The sequence below is a fragment of the Balaenoptera borealis genome (assembly GCF_965194805.1).
Source record: "Balaenoptera borealis genome assembly, chromosome: 15".
Lineage (NCBI taxonomy): Eukaryota > Metazoa > Chordata > Mammalia > Artiodactyla > Balaenopteridae > Balaenoptera > Balaenoptera borealis.
The window spans coordinates 2,891,564-2,908,327 of NC_138871.1; the positions used below are offsets into that span (position 1 = coordinate 2,891,564).

The 16,764-nt window shown below is 43.4% G+C and overlaps 1 long non-coding RNA gene across 46 annotated transcripts in view; it reads left to right on the forward strand.

Moving 5' to 3' along the window:
• Positions 1-16,764, forward strand: part of LOC309612132 — an 86,683-nt gene that overhangs the window by 19,206 nt on the left and 50,713 nt on the right. For 16 of the 46 annotated variants that reach the window (XR_014234952.1, XR_014234953.1, XR_014234974.1 and 13 more), the window contains exons 2-6: positions 1,966-2,845; positions 6,841-6,954; positions 7,507-7,612; positions 9,498-9,581; positions 9,915-16,640. This is a non-coding gene — a long non-coding RNA (uncharacterized lncRNA). Of the gene's footprint in view, positions 1-1,965; positions 2,846-3,198; positions 3,317-6,840; positions 6,955-7,506; positions 7,613-9,497; positions 9,582-9,914; positions 16,641-16,764 lie in introns of all 46 variants that reach the window. The other 30 variants (XR_014234958.1, XR_014234959.1, XR_014234960.1 and 27 more) reach the window with 21 other exon arrangements.

The window sequence follows — 16,764 nt, forward strand, 5'->3', positions numbered from 1 at the left end:
TTAGAAATATGGAAATATTGATTAGGGCTTAATTCATCTATTTGAGTTGTTGGGATTGCTGTCTCCCTGAATTTTATCGATTACATCATTAACTCTAGTTTCTATTCTAGAGGAGATAAGTTTTGAAAGGGGTTGAAAGTAGCACTTTCTACTTAGAAAACTTGCTTCTTCAGGTATAGGAGTTCTTAACCTGGGGACCATGGGCCCGGTAACATCCAGAGGCAGACTTCGGAGGCTCTGTGACCCTCCTGAGTTTATATGCAAACATTGGTGTGTGTAGATATGCAGATCATCTTTTTTTTTCCCCCCTTTGGAAAAGACCTAACTTATATTTGTATCTCAAAGAGATATGGCCCTGGTGTAGTAGAAAACTTAGAATCATAAGAAATACTTGGGGTTACCCCTTACTAGTTGTTGGACCCACCTTCTGCAGGCCTTACCTGTGAGGTAAAAGGATTGTACCAGATAATCTTAGATGCCCTTTCCAGCCCCAGCATTCTCCAGGCAGAAACTTACCTCCATCTACCTCAATGTTTAAGCCTCCAGCGCCCTCAGCATCTGTTCTAGCCGCTGCGTTGCCTTTTAGGTTGTTATTGTGGAGCTTCTGCATGAAGTCTAGGCGAGACCGTGCTTAATGTGCAGGGCTGCATACACAGCAAGTTGGGAAGAAAGCACACCTAAAACTTGTACAGCTCTTCTAGAATGCCGTGTGGTACAGCATATGAAGTATAACTTGTACCCTCCAGCTCACACACACACTTCAATTAATGTTATGGGCTGTGCTTGAAACTGAGAGAAGTGAGAAAATCAAGGTTAAGGATGCTCTGTTCTTTACTATGTAGAAGGAAAAAAGAGACAGCTATGTAAATGAAGGGTTTCGCATCTCCTTGTCAATTTCTTATCTGTGGTCAGTTTGAGTGATTTCTAAATCAGAAGAATGCTGGAGATCTGTTTTCCCATCAGTTTTGAGCCTAAGGAATTTGGAGCTGGAGGTCTGAGCCAGGAAACAGTCCTGTTTTGAATTCAGAGGCTCTACTGCTGAGCACAGATGCCAGGCTGATGATAAATTCCAAGAGGTTCAGCTTGATATTTCAACCCCAAGGTCAGAGAGAATTCCTTGGAGTTGGGCAAATGAAGAAAGTGAGTGTGGCCGGGCCATCTCCAGCGGTCGCCCCGGGAGAGGAACACCTCACCAGGTTGTGGCGATGTGGTCAGCTAGGAGAGACGCACCTTTACCAAGTAGAATATTGTGGTAATGGGCACCGCTGGCCTCAGGCAATACAGTAACCCTCAATTTCTATATATTTCACGTGGTGTAGCTCCAACGTCAAGAAGGCTTTCTAAAATTTTCACTTTATCGTTAGTTATTATGGTATCATGTAGACCCAACCTCCGAAGCTGATATGATCTATTGTGCAAAAATTCTTAATTTGAGAGGATATTTGGTGGACAGATTCTCCCAGGTTTATTTATTTATTTTTGAGCCCTTAAGATGGATTGTGACAGTGTGGGCTAACTCCACATGCATGCTGTACCCCAGATTCCAACCTCAGAGGCTGGCACTCACCCCACCTTTCCTTCCTCTCATTCCCCAGATATTTTCCTGTATTGCAGATTTATTAACAACTCATTCAATACAACAAGAGGTGATAACTTTTTCTGAGTTCAAACCCCCAAAAGAGACCATTTTTCCCGGGGGTGGTTTGAAAGGGTCCTCTATCGAGGTGTCTGTGGTCATGAACTTCATATGAAGTCTGAAATATCACATACATTGTGATGTGTCCTAACGACACTAGGAAATCTGTGCACCTTGGGATTTATTTACTATTAATTCACCTTTCTAATGGTTGACAGGACTTTTCATGACCAATTGAAATGATAAAAAAAAGAGACATGATTAAGGATTGAAATATCACAGACCAAATTTCGATGAGGAAATAAACAAAAATGTATTTTTTTCTAAAGGGTCATCACTGTAATGTTCCAAAGCATTGTCAAAAGCAAAACTACATCCGGCACTGAATGTCTCCTGAAGCAATTGAGTTATGGCTCTGCCCCTTACCGTTTGTTCGCCTTGATGGAGAGATGCTTTGATTCAGCCTGCGTCCCAGGCAGCCCCAGGAGGTGGGAGGTCCGAGTCAATTTGGGTAATGATGTCATGTTTTCATCTCTGGAAGGAAGGAAAATAAAAGACTGCCGATGTTCGATGGCATTTTGTCTACCTTGGAAGAGATCTGAGTGACCAAGTTTTGTCCCCTGGAGCTCCGTGTCCTGTAGCCTGTGATTCTCTGGAACACCACCCCACTCCCCTTCTGCCACAGGGAAGAATAGCCACGCGGTGCTTTGCTAAATGACACTTGAGCTTTCTACCTTGGAATATTCTCGTGGGAAAACCTCTGAGCACACGGATAAAGCAACCACAGTAAAACTGAATGGCATGCTGTCGATGACATTAGCCGGTTTAGGTTAAGTATAACCCCGTCCATCAACAGTGTATCTGTTTATTCATAGGCGTTAACACTATTTGAATTCCAAGAAGAAGTGAAATAAAGTGTGTCTACAGCTCCTTAGAAGAAACTGCTTTACAGGTTGAAAGGATCGTTACCTCCTTTCAACGGGAGATCATGAAATGGAAGGTGACAGAGAATAAACAAACGAAAAAGGATCTCTGACACTCCCTGTGATGCACCTTATTCAGACTTTCCCAAGTCCCTTCCCTAAGGCCTGGGTGATCCCGCTGTACTTAAGTACCTACCTTATTTTGATTTGGAAACCTCATTTGTTTACAATGGTAATTTGGGGGTTGGATGGAATTCCACCTTGGGGAGGTTATGCATTTGCACAGGTGAGAACTGAGATCCTCTGCTGGGATTTCTAGTCTGGGGTCTGCCTGGAGAATGTTTTCTTCTGTCTCTTGAACCTTATTTATGTATGTATGTGAATTCCAGAGCAGTATTGCTAAGTAAATATGAAACAGGCACCTGGATGGGGAAAAAAATCAGTTGTTCAGCCTCCTCACTTCTCTCCAGTGAAGGCACCGAGACCAGAAATCTCTATGATTCTTCTCTAGGTGTTATTTACAAAACACCACCATGAGATTACAAAAATGACCAGGACAGTTTCCTAAACTCTATTTTTGCATTCTAAGATGGAAAGCATTATCATTTTAGATATAAAAATATTTCCTTTACTTACTAGTTGTTCTAAGAATACTACACATGGTCTTAAGTTTCTGCTTTTCCTCGTGTCATCAACCAGGAAGATTTTTCTGATGGAAAAGATGATTAAAAGAGATCAGGAAGTGTGCCTTTTAAAGGTATGATTCTTCATAAGAAAAGACATGGGCTACGAAATTATCTAGATAAAGTGGCCCGGGCTGTTAAGTTCTGCCTTCAAATTTGGGAATTTATGGATGAACATTCACTGTGCAATACTGAAGATTCGTGTTATAGATCCAGAATTTAAGAAAAACCATTTTGCCACTGATCTGCAGTGAGGAAGCACCGCAAATTAATTACTATTGAGGAAAGCACATCATGTGTCTATATCCTTAAACAGCTGGCCTGTGTGGACTGAAATGAGTGATAATTCAGCTATAAATTCCAGTTAAGTTGGTGAACCAGTTAACTCAGTAAACAAATTCAGTAGAGCTAAGTTAAAAAAATTAATTGGATGGTTCAAGTAGATCAAAATCAAAGAATGCTGTAAAGGAGTATGGACGTGCCTCCCCAGATGATGACTGTCTTGTGATGCCATTTGCAAAGAAGTGAAAAAAGAGATTGCAAACATTTTTGTCAATTATTTGAGATGAACGTGTCCATTTTTGGGTACATAAAGTAGGAAAGTAAGTGGAGAAAAAGACTAGCTAAAAACCTGGAGGATTACACCAAAAATCTTTTTTAGAAACCTGCATGTGTTTTGAATATTAAAAGGCTTTCCTTTCTCTTCTTTCGGTTATGCTTTTTTAAGTAGCTAATGGTTTTATCGGCATTCTTAACCTGAGTCAGATGATTTGGCCCTTGATGTTTCTAGTGCCTCTGACGTCTGTTTCAACTTGTTTTCTAAGGAGACAGTGTGTATATACTTTTATGCAGAAATAATTTTGGCCATTTCAAACCCCTCAGTTTTAAGTTTATTTATTTTTTTCATTTTGCTCCTTGGATTTTCTTCCCTTTTGTCCTTACCCTCTTTTTAATATTTAAAATCAATCTCCCATGCCCACATTTGCTGTTCTTTGCTTTGCTCCGTGGTTCCCTTCTTTCCCAGTGATATTGCTGGATTTCTTCTCTGCCCCACCATCAAGTTTCCCTCTTAATGTCCCATAGGCATCTGTTGACTGCCCTTTATCCCTGCATCCTTATCTTTTCCTGTTCTCTTTGCTTTTAGGGATATGGCATGTTGTCTTCTTCCCATAGATATTTCCCAAGCTATTGGAAATATCAAACCAATCTGTGTTGACAGACAACTAGTTTTCATAGTTTTCATTTAGTTTGTAGGTGGACTTGCTCCCTAATTTCTTTTCCACAGTTGCTCAGTCCTTTCCTCTTTCTTATGGGCACAGATCCTGTCTTTCTTCCTCACTTGCCTTGTTGAGTCCTTGGTTGTCTGGTGGGCTTTGGTTCCATCGTGGAGATCTCTGCCAAGCCCACTTCACATGGGCAGTTTAGGACAGCCTCTTGTCGGCTAAATGGATGGTGCGTCCACACTCATCCTTTTGGAACAGACTTGGCTGGTCCCAGGAAGACACCCTAGGTGGGACATCGCACCGTGTACATGTTGAGTCAACAGACAGACAGTCAGGGTTCTGACCGGGGCTCTCCCCTTGCCACTGTTGGTGTCACCTTGGGTAAACACTGAATTCTCTGTGCCTCTCTGCATTCTTGGAGATAGTAACACCCAACTCATAGGGTTTTTGTGTGAGTTGTGTACTCGGAGCATTTCCAGTGTATGCTAATTCCCTCTGTACTTAGAGGTTGCAGAAAACTTAAAGCCTGTAAGTTAGACACAGCAGACACGCTAGATGTGATGGGAGAAATAATGCCGTGAATGTAGCACTTCTAGTGTTTCAAAGTATATTCATATCATCCATCTCACTTCATCTTTACAATGACCCCGAGGGCTGCTGAGTACTCCAGGCCCCTCAACAGTGGCCCTCTTGGGGCCACTGCTGCCATATGATTCACTTGGGAGGAAAGAAATGCCCACTAAAAAGCCACGTGGATATTATGAAGGTAATGGGGACAAAGAGGTCGTCCTGAGTGTAGAAAATTGGAGCCATTCAGCCTCATAGAAAAGAGGAGTTTTATGTTTCATTCCCAAGTTCAGAGAAAAGAAAACCTTTCCTTTTCTTTCCTCTTTGCTGTTGTTGGCAAGACTCTGTAAGACGGCAACTCACATAGAAGGCACACACTGGGCCAGATTTTCAAAGAGCCTCTATGCTTTGCATGTGTTAGATTTTTTCATGCAGAGCTGCAGCTCTGGGTGGTGGGGAAGTTTGTGGGGTGGAGGGGAGGGTGGGCACAGATGGCTTTTCACATGTGCCACCTCACTTTGAATGTGGAAATGTACTAATTTTGTGAGACTTAGTTTTCGTAAAAGTAGAGTTCCTTAAGAAGGCTTATATCCTGAGCAGTGCAGTCTTTAAATGAACAGTTCTGCAGATGAGACGCAACCTGGGTCTGTCTGGTGGACAGTGGCGCAAAGGTGCTTTATTGTTGGAAACAGAGCTCAGCTAAAGAGACTCCAAATTACCTTGCAGTCCGTGTGGATTACGGTGACTTCCAATTGCTTGCAGGTCATGTTATACCTTTTTCCTGGGCACTTTTTGCTAGAATAGACCTTTGCTAGGGAATGATTAAATGCCTCAGAGTTAGTGATTTGATAACAGAGCCTTGAGGATTTGGTTTAGTCTCAGAAGGATGTAGGTTCCTTCTTTCCCATGTGACCACCAGTGACTTTAAATTCTCTTCCTTTGGCTCTTTGCCAGTTGTATCTGTTCAGGTAGAGAAGGTTATGCTGTGGTAGAAAAAAGCCATCAAAATCTCAGTGGCTTTACAGCAACAAGTCTGTTTCTTTTTTTTTTTTAGTTAAAAAAATTTTTTTTATTGAAATATAGTACAATGTTGTGTTAGTTTCAGGTGTATAGCAAAGCGATTCAGTTATTTATATGTATATATATATATATGTATGTATGTATGTATATGTGTGTATTGCAAGTCTGTTTCTTGATTCCATTTCTTGTCCATTGTGGGCTGGAAGAGGTATCCGCCAGCTGTAGACATTTAGGGACTCAGGGTGCTGGGGCCCTTCTCTGTACCTGGTCCCCCACGTGCCACAGCAGGGGGAAGGGGACCTGGTGAAGCTTGCCCTGGCTTCTGCAGCTTCTGCCCAGAAGAGCCACCCGTCACTCCTAACATCTCGTTGGTCAAAAAAGTCATGTGACCATGCCTGACTTCAAAGTAGTTGGGGCCATTCAACTCTACTCTGAGCCTAGAAGGAGGGGAAGAGAAATATAAATAAACCGCCTCTGACGACCTCATCCTCGATTACACAAATCTACACAGGGAAGGGATTTCTCTATATTTATTGTAATTAGCACTGCCGGTGTGCATTTCTCTGCCCCAGACATTTTCGAGCCTTGCTAAAAAAGTGTCACGTGTCTCCACAACAGTCTCCATGCATTGACTGTTCTGCATCCTTGGACTCTTATGATACTTTGGAATGCTTTCAGTAACCATGATTAGAATGAAAATAATAGTGAAGAATAAAAAGTCACCCACAGAGAGAAATACACCTCTTAATCAGTTGCTTAAACTCCACTTCTTTTCTTTCTTTTGAAAGTGCCTTTCAGGTCTTTATCAAAGAACATCTTTGTGATCAGATTAATCAACAATTGATGCGTGAGGAAGCTAAGACTAAGAGAAGATAGGTAGAGACCTTTCAAGTCTCTGATATGTGAGTTCAAGTGTTTAATTCATTTTCTGGGATTTGACTAATCACCACCACCACCCTCACCACCACCATCCTCACTACCATCTCCATCACCACCACCACCCTCACCACCATCTCCATCACCACCATCACCACCACCATCCTCACTACCATCTCCATCACCACCACCCCCCTCACCACCCTCACCATCACCACCATCTCCATCACCACCATCACCACCATCGCCCTCACCACCATCTCCATCACCACCACCACCCTCACCACCATCACTAGTACCACCATCTATCATTATAAACACACATTTGTGTGACCCATATAATGTTTCTCTTCACACCATCATGGGAGCCATAACATTGGTAAGATTTTTAGTAATTTTGGGGTTTTTTCCTACACATTGCCTAATCTAGGAATTAAAAGGTCATGGAAGAAAGTGACAGCTCAGAACTGTCTTCAGGACTGAGTTTGGATTAAGCCTATCTGTTACCCTCTTCAATTTGCATTTTTTTTTTCTTTTCATTTTCTTCCTGCGGTACTTTCCTCCTTGAAACTTGAAAGAGAACCAGAGCTAAAAAATGACGTGCTCCATGGCCTCCAGGTCCCAGGAAAGGGCTGTATTACTGCAGCACTGACTTTTAAGTCCTTTACCACAGACATCACTCAGGTATGTCCTTTTAAAGTGCACAGGTGTGGGGAATTCCCTGGAGGTCCAGTGGTTAGGACTCCGCCCTTCAATTGCCGAGGACCTGAGTTTGATCCCTGGTCAAGGGACTAAGATCCCACAAGCCACGTGGGGTGCAGCCAAAAATAAATAAATAAGTAAAGTGCACAGGTGTGGCTCGGATTTCCAAAGCTGAGGCTATTTTTCCTGCCATACTCTGCTCGGCAACCAGCAGGGGAAGCTAGAAGGACCAGTCCAAAGGAAAGTGGCACGATTACCCAGTGAATCAGAATGATTTAGCAGAATCATTGCAGTTGGAAGGTTGTACTTCATGAGTTTGCCTATCTGCTCTGATTTGGGTGTGATGCTCTGGGCCTCTGGGCATAGTGTTCAGAGTGGACTTTCTTTGGAGGTGATTCCATTGTCCACTGAGCCGAAGAGATCAACGTTCTGTCGTAGCCTCTGGCTTATGTGGGAAAGATGGCATCTTTGACCCTTGCCCGTGGCCTATGATTTGTGTCTTTAAACACCGTTGCTGGCTGAGGTAATGGTGGAGAGTAGAAGGAATCTGGCCCAAAGCTAAAGCCCTAGAGCTTTACCCGCCCCCGCCTCCCACCCCCCCAAATATTAACAAAACAAGGATGTTATTAAATTACCAATCCTGGCTCCAATTGAACATATGCCAAGAATTCCATGCTTCCACCTCACATAATACGTTTTATTTTTCTTTTGGGGATTTGTTTTCTGAATCAGTTTACTTCTTTGTGGCCCAATAATCACCAAATGGAATTCTCTCCATCTTTCATCCTTCATCATTAGGAAAAAAACACAGTATCATTTTCTGGCAAGAAATAAATATCTCAAAATGAAAGACAATATTTAGTGACCAAAAAAAAAAAAAAAAAAAGAATCCCTCAAGAGTACTATTTTTTCTGATGAATCAGAACTGGAAGTGATTAAGGGCTCAGTACATTAAAACAATGAGCACTCGTGTTCATTCCTCCATTTTCATAAGAAAATCAAACATCCTCTTTTATGTAAGTGGGGGGCTACTTAACAAATCTTTTAAGTGAGCCATAGATAAGTGCATTGGCATGGTTTGAGGAAATTCATAGAGGAAATTAAAAATATTTATTTTATTGAACTAATATTCCCTGCTGGAGATTAAAGTAGCAAATCGAGCCCACAACTGTAAGACAGATACTATTCAGCAACTGAGTGTCTATTTATTTGGTCCCTAACTGTCAACTTGAACTTGAGTAGAAGTTTTAAATTGTAACTTACTAAATGCTTATAAGAGTGTTCCTTGAATATAAAATTGGGTTGTTTCAGATTGTATTTTCATAAAAATATACTTAGTCTGATTTTATCTGGATTGGTGGATTTTTAAAAAATGTGTTCGGAATTGAAATTCCTGAGAATCTTTAGGGTGACTAAAATGTTGGTATGGTGTAGAGAATTATGATTTTAAGATCATGTTGGTTTGGAAAGTTCCTTATGCCATTTTATAACGTATTTCATAAGGAAATATTTTTAAAGGAATTATTTAGAAATCAGGACTAGCTATTTTCATTTCAGGCTGCTACCTCTTAGCTGTTTGAATCAGAGCATACTAGTTAAACTTGGCTGTGGCCAGTTTGATCATCAGTATCTTTTTCATGGATGTACAACTATAGCTGTAGTACAACTTAATTTTTATTTTAGATTTACAAAGGAAAGGATATCTGGAATGGAGATGTAAGCACTGAGACAGGAGGCAGATAGTAGCTACAATATTTAAGTTCCAATGAGTAGTTACTATGTTGCAATCGACTAAAGAATTTTGTGTCCAGTATCACGTGGAGACACTTACTATTTTGCAGTAACTATAATTATCATCATTTTACAGGTGAGGAAACTGACAACTCAAAGAAGATACTAACTTTCCCGCCCACCGCCTCTCCTCCAAGCTGGCAGGCTCCCGAGAGGCCAGGTTGGTTTTCTTCACTGGAGGCTGGGACGCTGTGGGGTTTCCCTTGCAGTGGGCAGAGACCTGGGTAAAGATGGTCTTCAAGCTCCTGGGGCAAAAGGTGATAAGTGCAAAATGCAAGGCTGGCTTCCTATCCTCTCTCCCTTCATAGAAATTCTCCTGTACGAGGTCCATGCATCTTCAAGCAGGCTTTTCCATGGAAGAGCTCACGTGGGCACGCGTTCAATTCAAGTCCCAGTGTGCTTTCCCCCAGGGGCTCTTTCACAAGATTACAAAGACTGGGAAACTCGCCCATGGTTATTAATATTGAAAAAAAGTTATTCTGGCTTCTTTCAGGGCCATATCAGTTTCAAAGATCGCTGTCAGGGTGCGAGCAACTGAAGTTGAAATGGCCGGAAAGCGGAAACTTTTCTTCAGAGTTGTACAGTTGGTGGAATATTCATAGAAGTGTAATGTGACACAGGATGCCGAGTCGGTGTCGAAACTTTGTTCCAAACCATATTTGCTATTTGTAAAACTGGTCCCTCAGGGGCCAGCTACGGATAAGGTAAGGGGTGGAGGGGCGGGCTGGCTGCCGAGTGACAGAGACGGGGCTGCAGGAGGGGCTTCTGGCCACAGGAATTAGGGTTCTCGGGAGCGGGGAGAGATCCGGGGTCCAGCCCTTCCCACACTGGGAGGACCACCTCTGCCTCAGGTAGGGACACCTTTCCTTCATGGTGCCATGTGAGTTTTGTGCCTGAGTTTGAAACGTGAACTTTGGAGGAATTGATACAGAATCATTGTGCAGTTTTGCTCGTGGGGAAGTGACACCATTTGCTTTTTCCTTGAAAGTCTCCTGGTCAGGATGTTGATTAAAAAAAATATGGCGCCATGGATCCTGATGGGTGTCATCTCTCGATGCTGAAAGTATATTTTAAAACGAACCAAAGGTATCATCTACTGATGACCCAAATTTCCTTTCAAGAATTAACAAATCCCTCTCGTTTTTTTTTCCCCCTAGGAACTCTATGCATCTGTAGTTAATCTAAGAATTAACATTTAGCAAATTACTGCCTCAGTGCCTTAAATGAGGTATGTGCCTGGTGGCTCTGTTGATTAGAGCCCTGTGCTAATGAGGTCACGAGTTCAGTCCCCAGGAGGGCTGGTTCGCTTCTCCATGGTTCCCCTCCGGACCCTGGCCATGCCTCCAGAGGAACACTGGTCACAAGTGGCCTTCTGGGGAGGAATCAACAAAAATTCTTCACGATTTGTGGGAAAAGACAGCTCAAAGCAGATGCCTTGAGTTAACCTGGAATATGGCAGTGATCCCATGGGGTGGCTAAATGGTACCCTAGGAGGCTGCAAAGACGTACTACAGACTGTGCCAGTGCTACGCTTCCTGGGGTGGCTTCCGTGCTGGGAAAGCTGGCTTTGATGCGTGTGTGGGACTCCGTCCTGCAAGGAAAGGGGAGTGTTTTCTAGAAACAGTGAGAGGCGGGATGCCTATTCAAGAGGCAGAGTCAGGGGGAAGCTTTAGGGGAATTTGGTTGCATTTTCATTGATCGCTTATTCAAAAGATGGATCATTTGGGGACTGCCAAATAGTGTCTGTCGTCATGCACCCCCTGGGACCACTTTTCCTGTGGTCAGGCCACGCCACCGACTTGCCTCAAGCTGGCAGTAGACCCAGGAGTGAAGAGCTTTCAGGGCGTGGGGGAGTCTCACACTCACGCATTCTCTCCATTTTTCACTCCCAGAAACCACTTTTTCAGGTCCAGGTTCAGTTCTGAAGCTAAATCTCAGCCAAGCATGACTGGGTGCATTGGTATCCTCTGAGGTCGTTTTTTTGAGTTTAGGGAAGGATAATGCCTAGCGACCTCCAGCTGTGCCTGGTGACATTCCTGGTTGAAACCAGCACCCTCGCTGGCTTCCTCCTATTTACCAAGAATACATTCTCCACCTCTCTTTTAAAAAATTTTTTTTAAAAATAATTTTGATCGCTAGGAGGATGCTTTGTATATAGTAGGAGTTCCGTAAATATTTGTCAAATGAATGCGTGAGTGGATGAAAGAATCAAATGTAGAATTGGTCCCATTTAGAAAAAGACAGTGTTTTTAATTTTATCATTTTATTGCTTTTCTCTTTACAAAATTCTATGTGGTTATTAAAAATAATTTAGAAAATAGAGATGAGCAGAACTTAAGAAAATAAAAATCACCCGTAATGCCATCACTTGGAGATAGCCTTTCTTGACATTTTGGGGTGTGTTATATTTATATCTATATGCATATCTATTATATATATGGGACTCAGACAATGTGTGATTTTTTAAAACTTATATCCAGAATCTTTGCATGATATTATATATTCTTCTGTGTTATTATTTAAATTTTTTCAGAGCATTTTATTCTATGACTTGACTTCAACTTAGTCGCATATTAAAACATCCCTGTAGCTTAAACTTTCTACATAGCTTTATTTCCTTGGGATAAATTCCTATAAGAGGAATTGCATGATTCCATGGTTTTCTAATTCACTGTATGTTGGCAAGTTATCGGTTAGAGCAGCGCCACCAATACCTACTCCTACCTGTGATCGCTTAGTGTCCGGCCACACTCCTCCTTTGTTGAACAGTGTGTTGTCATTCTTATATTTGCTAATCCATAGGCAAAAAGTATATCCAAGTTCTTCTACTTTGCATTTCTTTTTTTAAAATTTATTTTTATTTTTTGTTTTTTTTTTACTCTATTGCACTCTTTTATATTTTAAAAATTAATTAACAATTTTATTTTTTATTTTTTGGCTGCATTGGGTCTTCATTGCTACGCATGGGCTTTCTCTAGTTGCGGCGAGCAGGGGCTACTCTTCGTTGCGGTGCACGGGCTTCTCATTGTGGTGGCTTCTCTTGCTGTGGAGCACAGGCTCTAGGTGCATGGGCTTCAGTAGTTGCAGCATGCGGGCTCAGTAGTTGCAGCACACGGGCCCTAGAGCATGCGGGCTTCAGTAGTTGTGGTGCACTGGCTCAGTAATTGTGGCTCATGGGCTCTAGAGCGCAGGCTCAGTAGTTGTGGCTCACGGGCTTAGTTGCTCCACAGCATGTGGGATCTTCCCAGACCAGGGATCAAACCCGTGTCCCCTGCATTGGCAGGCAGATTCTTAACCACTGTGCCACCAGGGAAGTCCCTAATTTTTTTTTTTTACAGTAGGTACTTGTTGGTTATCTATTTTAAATATAGCAGTGTGTACATGTCAATCCCAACTCCCATAGTGAAACTTAGTATTTTTTCATGTGGCCATTTTAACATCTTCTTTGCAAATTGCCTGTTAATGTTTTTGAAAATGCACATATTTGGGGGGGCCAATATATGTACCCCTCTCTACTTCATGGACTATTGTAAGAATTAGTTGAAATAACCTATCTGAATATGTTTGAAACTGACACAGCAATACACAAATGTGTTGACCACGTTTATGACCTGTAGGGTGAGGGTCAGAAGGAATGGCCATCTGGAGACAAACGGGCTGAGTCAGTGGTACCCATTGAAGGCTTGGGCAGCTCTGCCTGACGACGTATGGGGAGAGGCACCTGTGAGAAAGGGAAAGGGGCCTTGACCTAGAGACTTGTTACTGAGAGAAGGCCACCGGAAATAGACAAGGTCAGTGGCAGTACAGGGGCTGGCAGCTCGAAATGTTGTTTCAGTTGTTACAACTAGTATATTGTACTTCTCTAATTTGAAAATGATCCGATAAAGAAAAAAACAATTAAGACACTCCACCCTGCAGCAGGGTCGGCAATTCATGAGGCGACAGGAGCTGAGTTCTGGGCTGTCATGGGTGCCCGTGCTGACTTGGACAGAGCAGCCCCAGGGAGCCCCTGAGAGTCATACCTGGACCCTGCAGGACGCCGAGCTCAAGGCCATCTCGCACTCAGATGATGGGGAAGTCGTGCCTCCTTGGCAAGCAGGACCCTGTGAACAGGTAAGACATTTCCCTGGCTGGAAGTAAACACAGGCCGTCCTCCCAGATCCAGTGTGCACCACTGCCTGGCAGGGAGAAGGCAGGGCTTAAGTGCAGTGGGAAGAACTTGAGTTTGTGCAGGAAGAGAAATGAGAGCTTTTCTTCTTCAGTTCAAGGGCTGCCACTGCAGCCGATGATACAAAGTTATCTGACTGGGGTTTTATGTTATTTTACACCAGGTAAAGCTGCTTTGAGGCAACACTGTTTCCTGAGACAGGGACTGTGCTAGGGCCTGGGGACAAAGTTGGGGACAGACTGTGATACTCTCTGGCTTTCCGGAGTCTCAGCTGGGTTGGGGACATGGACGGTACACGAGGGACCAAGCAAACAGGGAGAGTGTGGTCCATGGCAATCATGCTCCAAAGGAAACGGAAATGGGCAAGGATCAGGGCTGGGCCATTTGGGATTTGGAGGCAATGCAAGATCTTTCTGGGGAGAGCACATTTAAACCGAATTAAGAGTGAGGAGACGGGCCAGCAGGTGAAGAAAGGCAGACCCAGGAGGGAGGAGGCGTCTCAGCCGTTCCACAGGGTGACAGCAGAGCCGTGAGCTGGTCAGGATGAGGTGTGAGAGGCCAGCAGGCATCAGATCACACCTGGCCTCATTCGTGCTTCATGTTTAGAAGTTTGATTTTACCCTAAGTGCAAAGGCAAGGTAGAGTGTGCTTAGAAATCCAACATCATAACGCCTTGCGGAAGCCTCAACTCAGCGTGTGTAAAGATTTGTTGAGTGAGCTCAAAATAAATAAACAAATTGATGTTCTGTGCTTGGAAAACATCCTGTTTTATTTTATTCTATTTTTAAACTTTGGTTTTGGCTTCTATTACATGAAAAATCACTCCCATTTAGATTTATTTTTGTTAAAAGACCAAGCTTACAGGGATGAGAATTAAAAGTCTGATGTTGAGAAACGTGCCTGAAATGCAAGGAAAGGTCGATGAGACAGTGTCTCCACAGCCTGGATCGTGTGGAGTGCTTTCAGAAACCATCACCCGTTGTGCAGGTGAGGCGGCAGCTCAGAGACGTGAACAAAGGCTTGGCAAGGCCACATCCTTGTGTGAGGTCCCGGGAACGTGTGTCTCTGCTCTGGTGAACTTTCCGTGAGCCCAGGGCAAATGGTGGCCACCATGGCCTCATGGAGTTGCTTGGGCTCCTTTCTGTGGCCTCTGGGGCTCTTGCTGTAGGAGTTTGTGAAAACAGGAAGGATATGGGATGGTCATGGGGGTTCTCGTTACTCTGTGGTGCACTGGGGGCCCGTGTCCGCTCATCAGGTAGACTAGAGACTCGGCCCCTAACCTCCCTCTCTGACCACCAAGCGTCCACCTCTGAGACCTAATCAGGGCTCCCACATCTTGAGGTTGGGGAGACGCCCAAGGAGATCAGTGGAATTCCACCTTTCTCCTCCCATCCCAACACTTAAAAATATGGGCTGTGATGATTTGGGACGTGCCACCTCTCTACACATTGGCATCTGGGTCCTCTGTCCTCCTGGAGCCCTTGCCGGTCCTCCTCATCCTCCTTGAACTTGTCTCCAAGGAAGTCTGCTGTGATCACTAACATCACCCCTATTATCTGAGGTCCACTGAGGTGCGTCAGGGTTTTGGGATGCTCACGTGGCACTCAGCCCAGCTACTGTAGATCTGCAGCCACCTTGGGTTTCGCCTTTCCTGGCAGGATCCCACTGGGAACTCTTGGGGGCAAAACATTTCTTTTGCAATTTAATCGTCAGCAGGTGGGATACAGTATTCCCTTCCTGAGCTTGAATTGAAGGAACCCATAATCTTCGAGTTCCAGCTCTTGAGAAGAATGGCAGCTGCTGGAAGATGTGAACTTGACATTTGAAATTGGCAGACACCTGGGAGTTAGTGTGAGGTAGAAAAACAAACAAGGGCTGTGGGGTTGGGTAGATGTAGGTTCCAGACCAGCTCTGCACTTCCTGTCGTGCGGCTCTGGAGTAACAACTTGTATGGTCTCTGTGAGGCCCATTTTTCCATCTTTAGAATGGGGGTAGTATAGTCTACTGCATAATATTTCGGTGAGGATGAAAAGAAGAGAATGAAAATATCTGTCATACAAGAGATGCTCAAGAGACATTAGCTCTTATGTTCCTTTACCCTCAATAATGTCATGACTCCTTCCAAAAACAGAACATCCTTCAGAATAGAACCCTACCCATTTTTTGGCTGATGGGACATCCAAAAGGACATAGGTGCCTTTGTTTGGTCTGTGGTAAGTTGACTTTGCACTTTAAAAGGGAAAAAAGGGAAATGTGTAGTCCCTCAAACAATGACCCCTTTTAAAGCCTACGTTGGACTCCGATTTCAAAGAATATTCTTATTAACATAGTTCCTTATAAATGGAGTGCCACTCATCAAATATTTATAAAGAGTAGCCTGAGAAGCCAGTGTAGCGCTTGGCAAGCCTGGGGACATTTCCCACATGCTCTGTGGGATGGCGTAGGTAGGGGACACCCTTTAATTTTGTGACATGATTTGGGGGCTCCAGCGCAAGCTGGACTTGGCATGGTTTCTCCCAGTTCAGGGCCCGTTCAGGCCTCGCAGGCAACTCCCTTTGAAGTCCACGGGAGCTCTTTGAATGGAAAACATACACAACGGGGTGCTGATGCAAATAGGAATCAGGCCTGATGTACGTGGGGAATAAAGGTGCTTCTCCACCCAAATATTAGCTCTTTAACCAGGAAACTATGGTTTGATCATTAAATAAAAGAGCCTCCTCCCTGCCCCCAAAACCCCACAATCTACCACCAGAGCTCCACCATCCATTTGCTCAGAAAATGATAAACCTGCTAGTTACCTGAGAGTTTTAATTAAGCAACAGATACAGACAGTGCAGGGCTGGTTTTGCTTTAAACATATCAATAAAATAAGCATTCTCAATTCCAGGGCAACTTGTTCAATGATAAAAAAAACGAAGCATCACTATCTTTTGAAATATCACTCATCAAGTGTGATCATTTAGAAAAATATCTCTATTAGAGACAGTTAGAGATGTTTTTTGGTTGAAAATGCAGTCGCCGATGGAGTGCAAAGCTGCAATTTGTAGACAGGTTAAGTAAATTAAATCACTCACTGTCTTTTTTTTTTTTTCTTTTCTTTTTCCTTTTCCAATGGCTTTAAAAGTTAAAGGTAATTTGCAAAGAAAATGCTCAGTTGAATTGGTTTGTAATATCT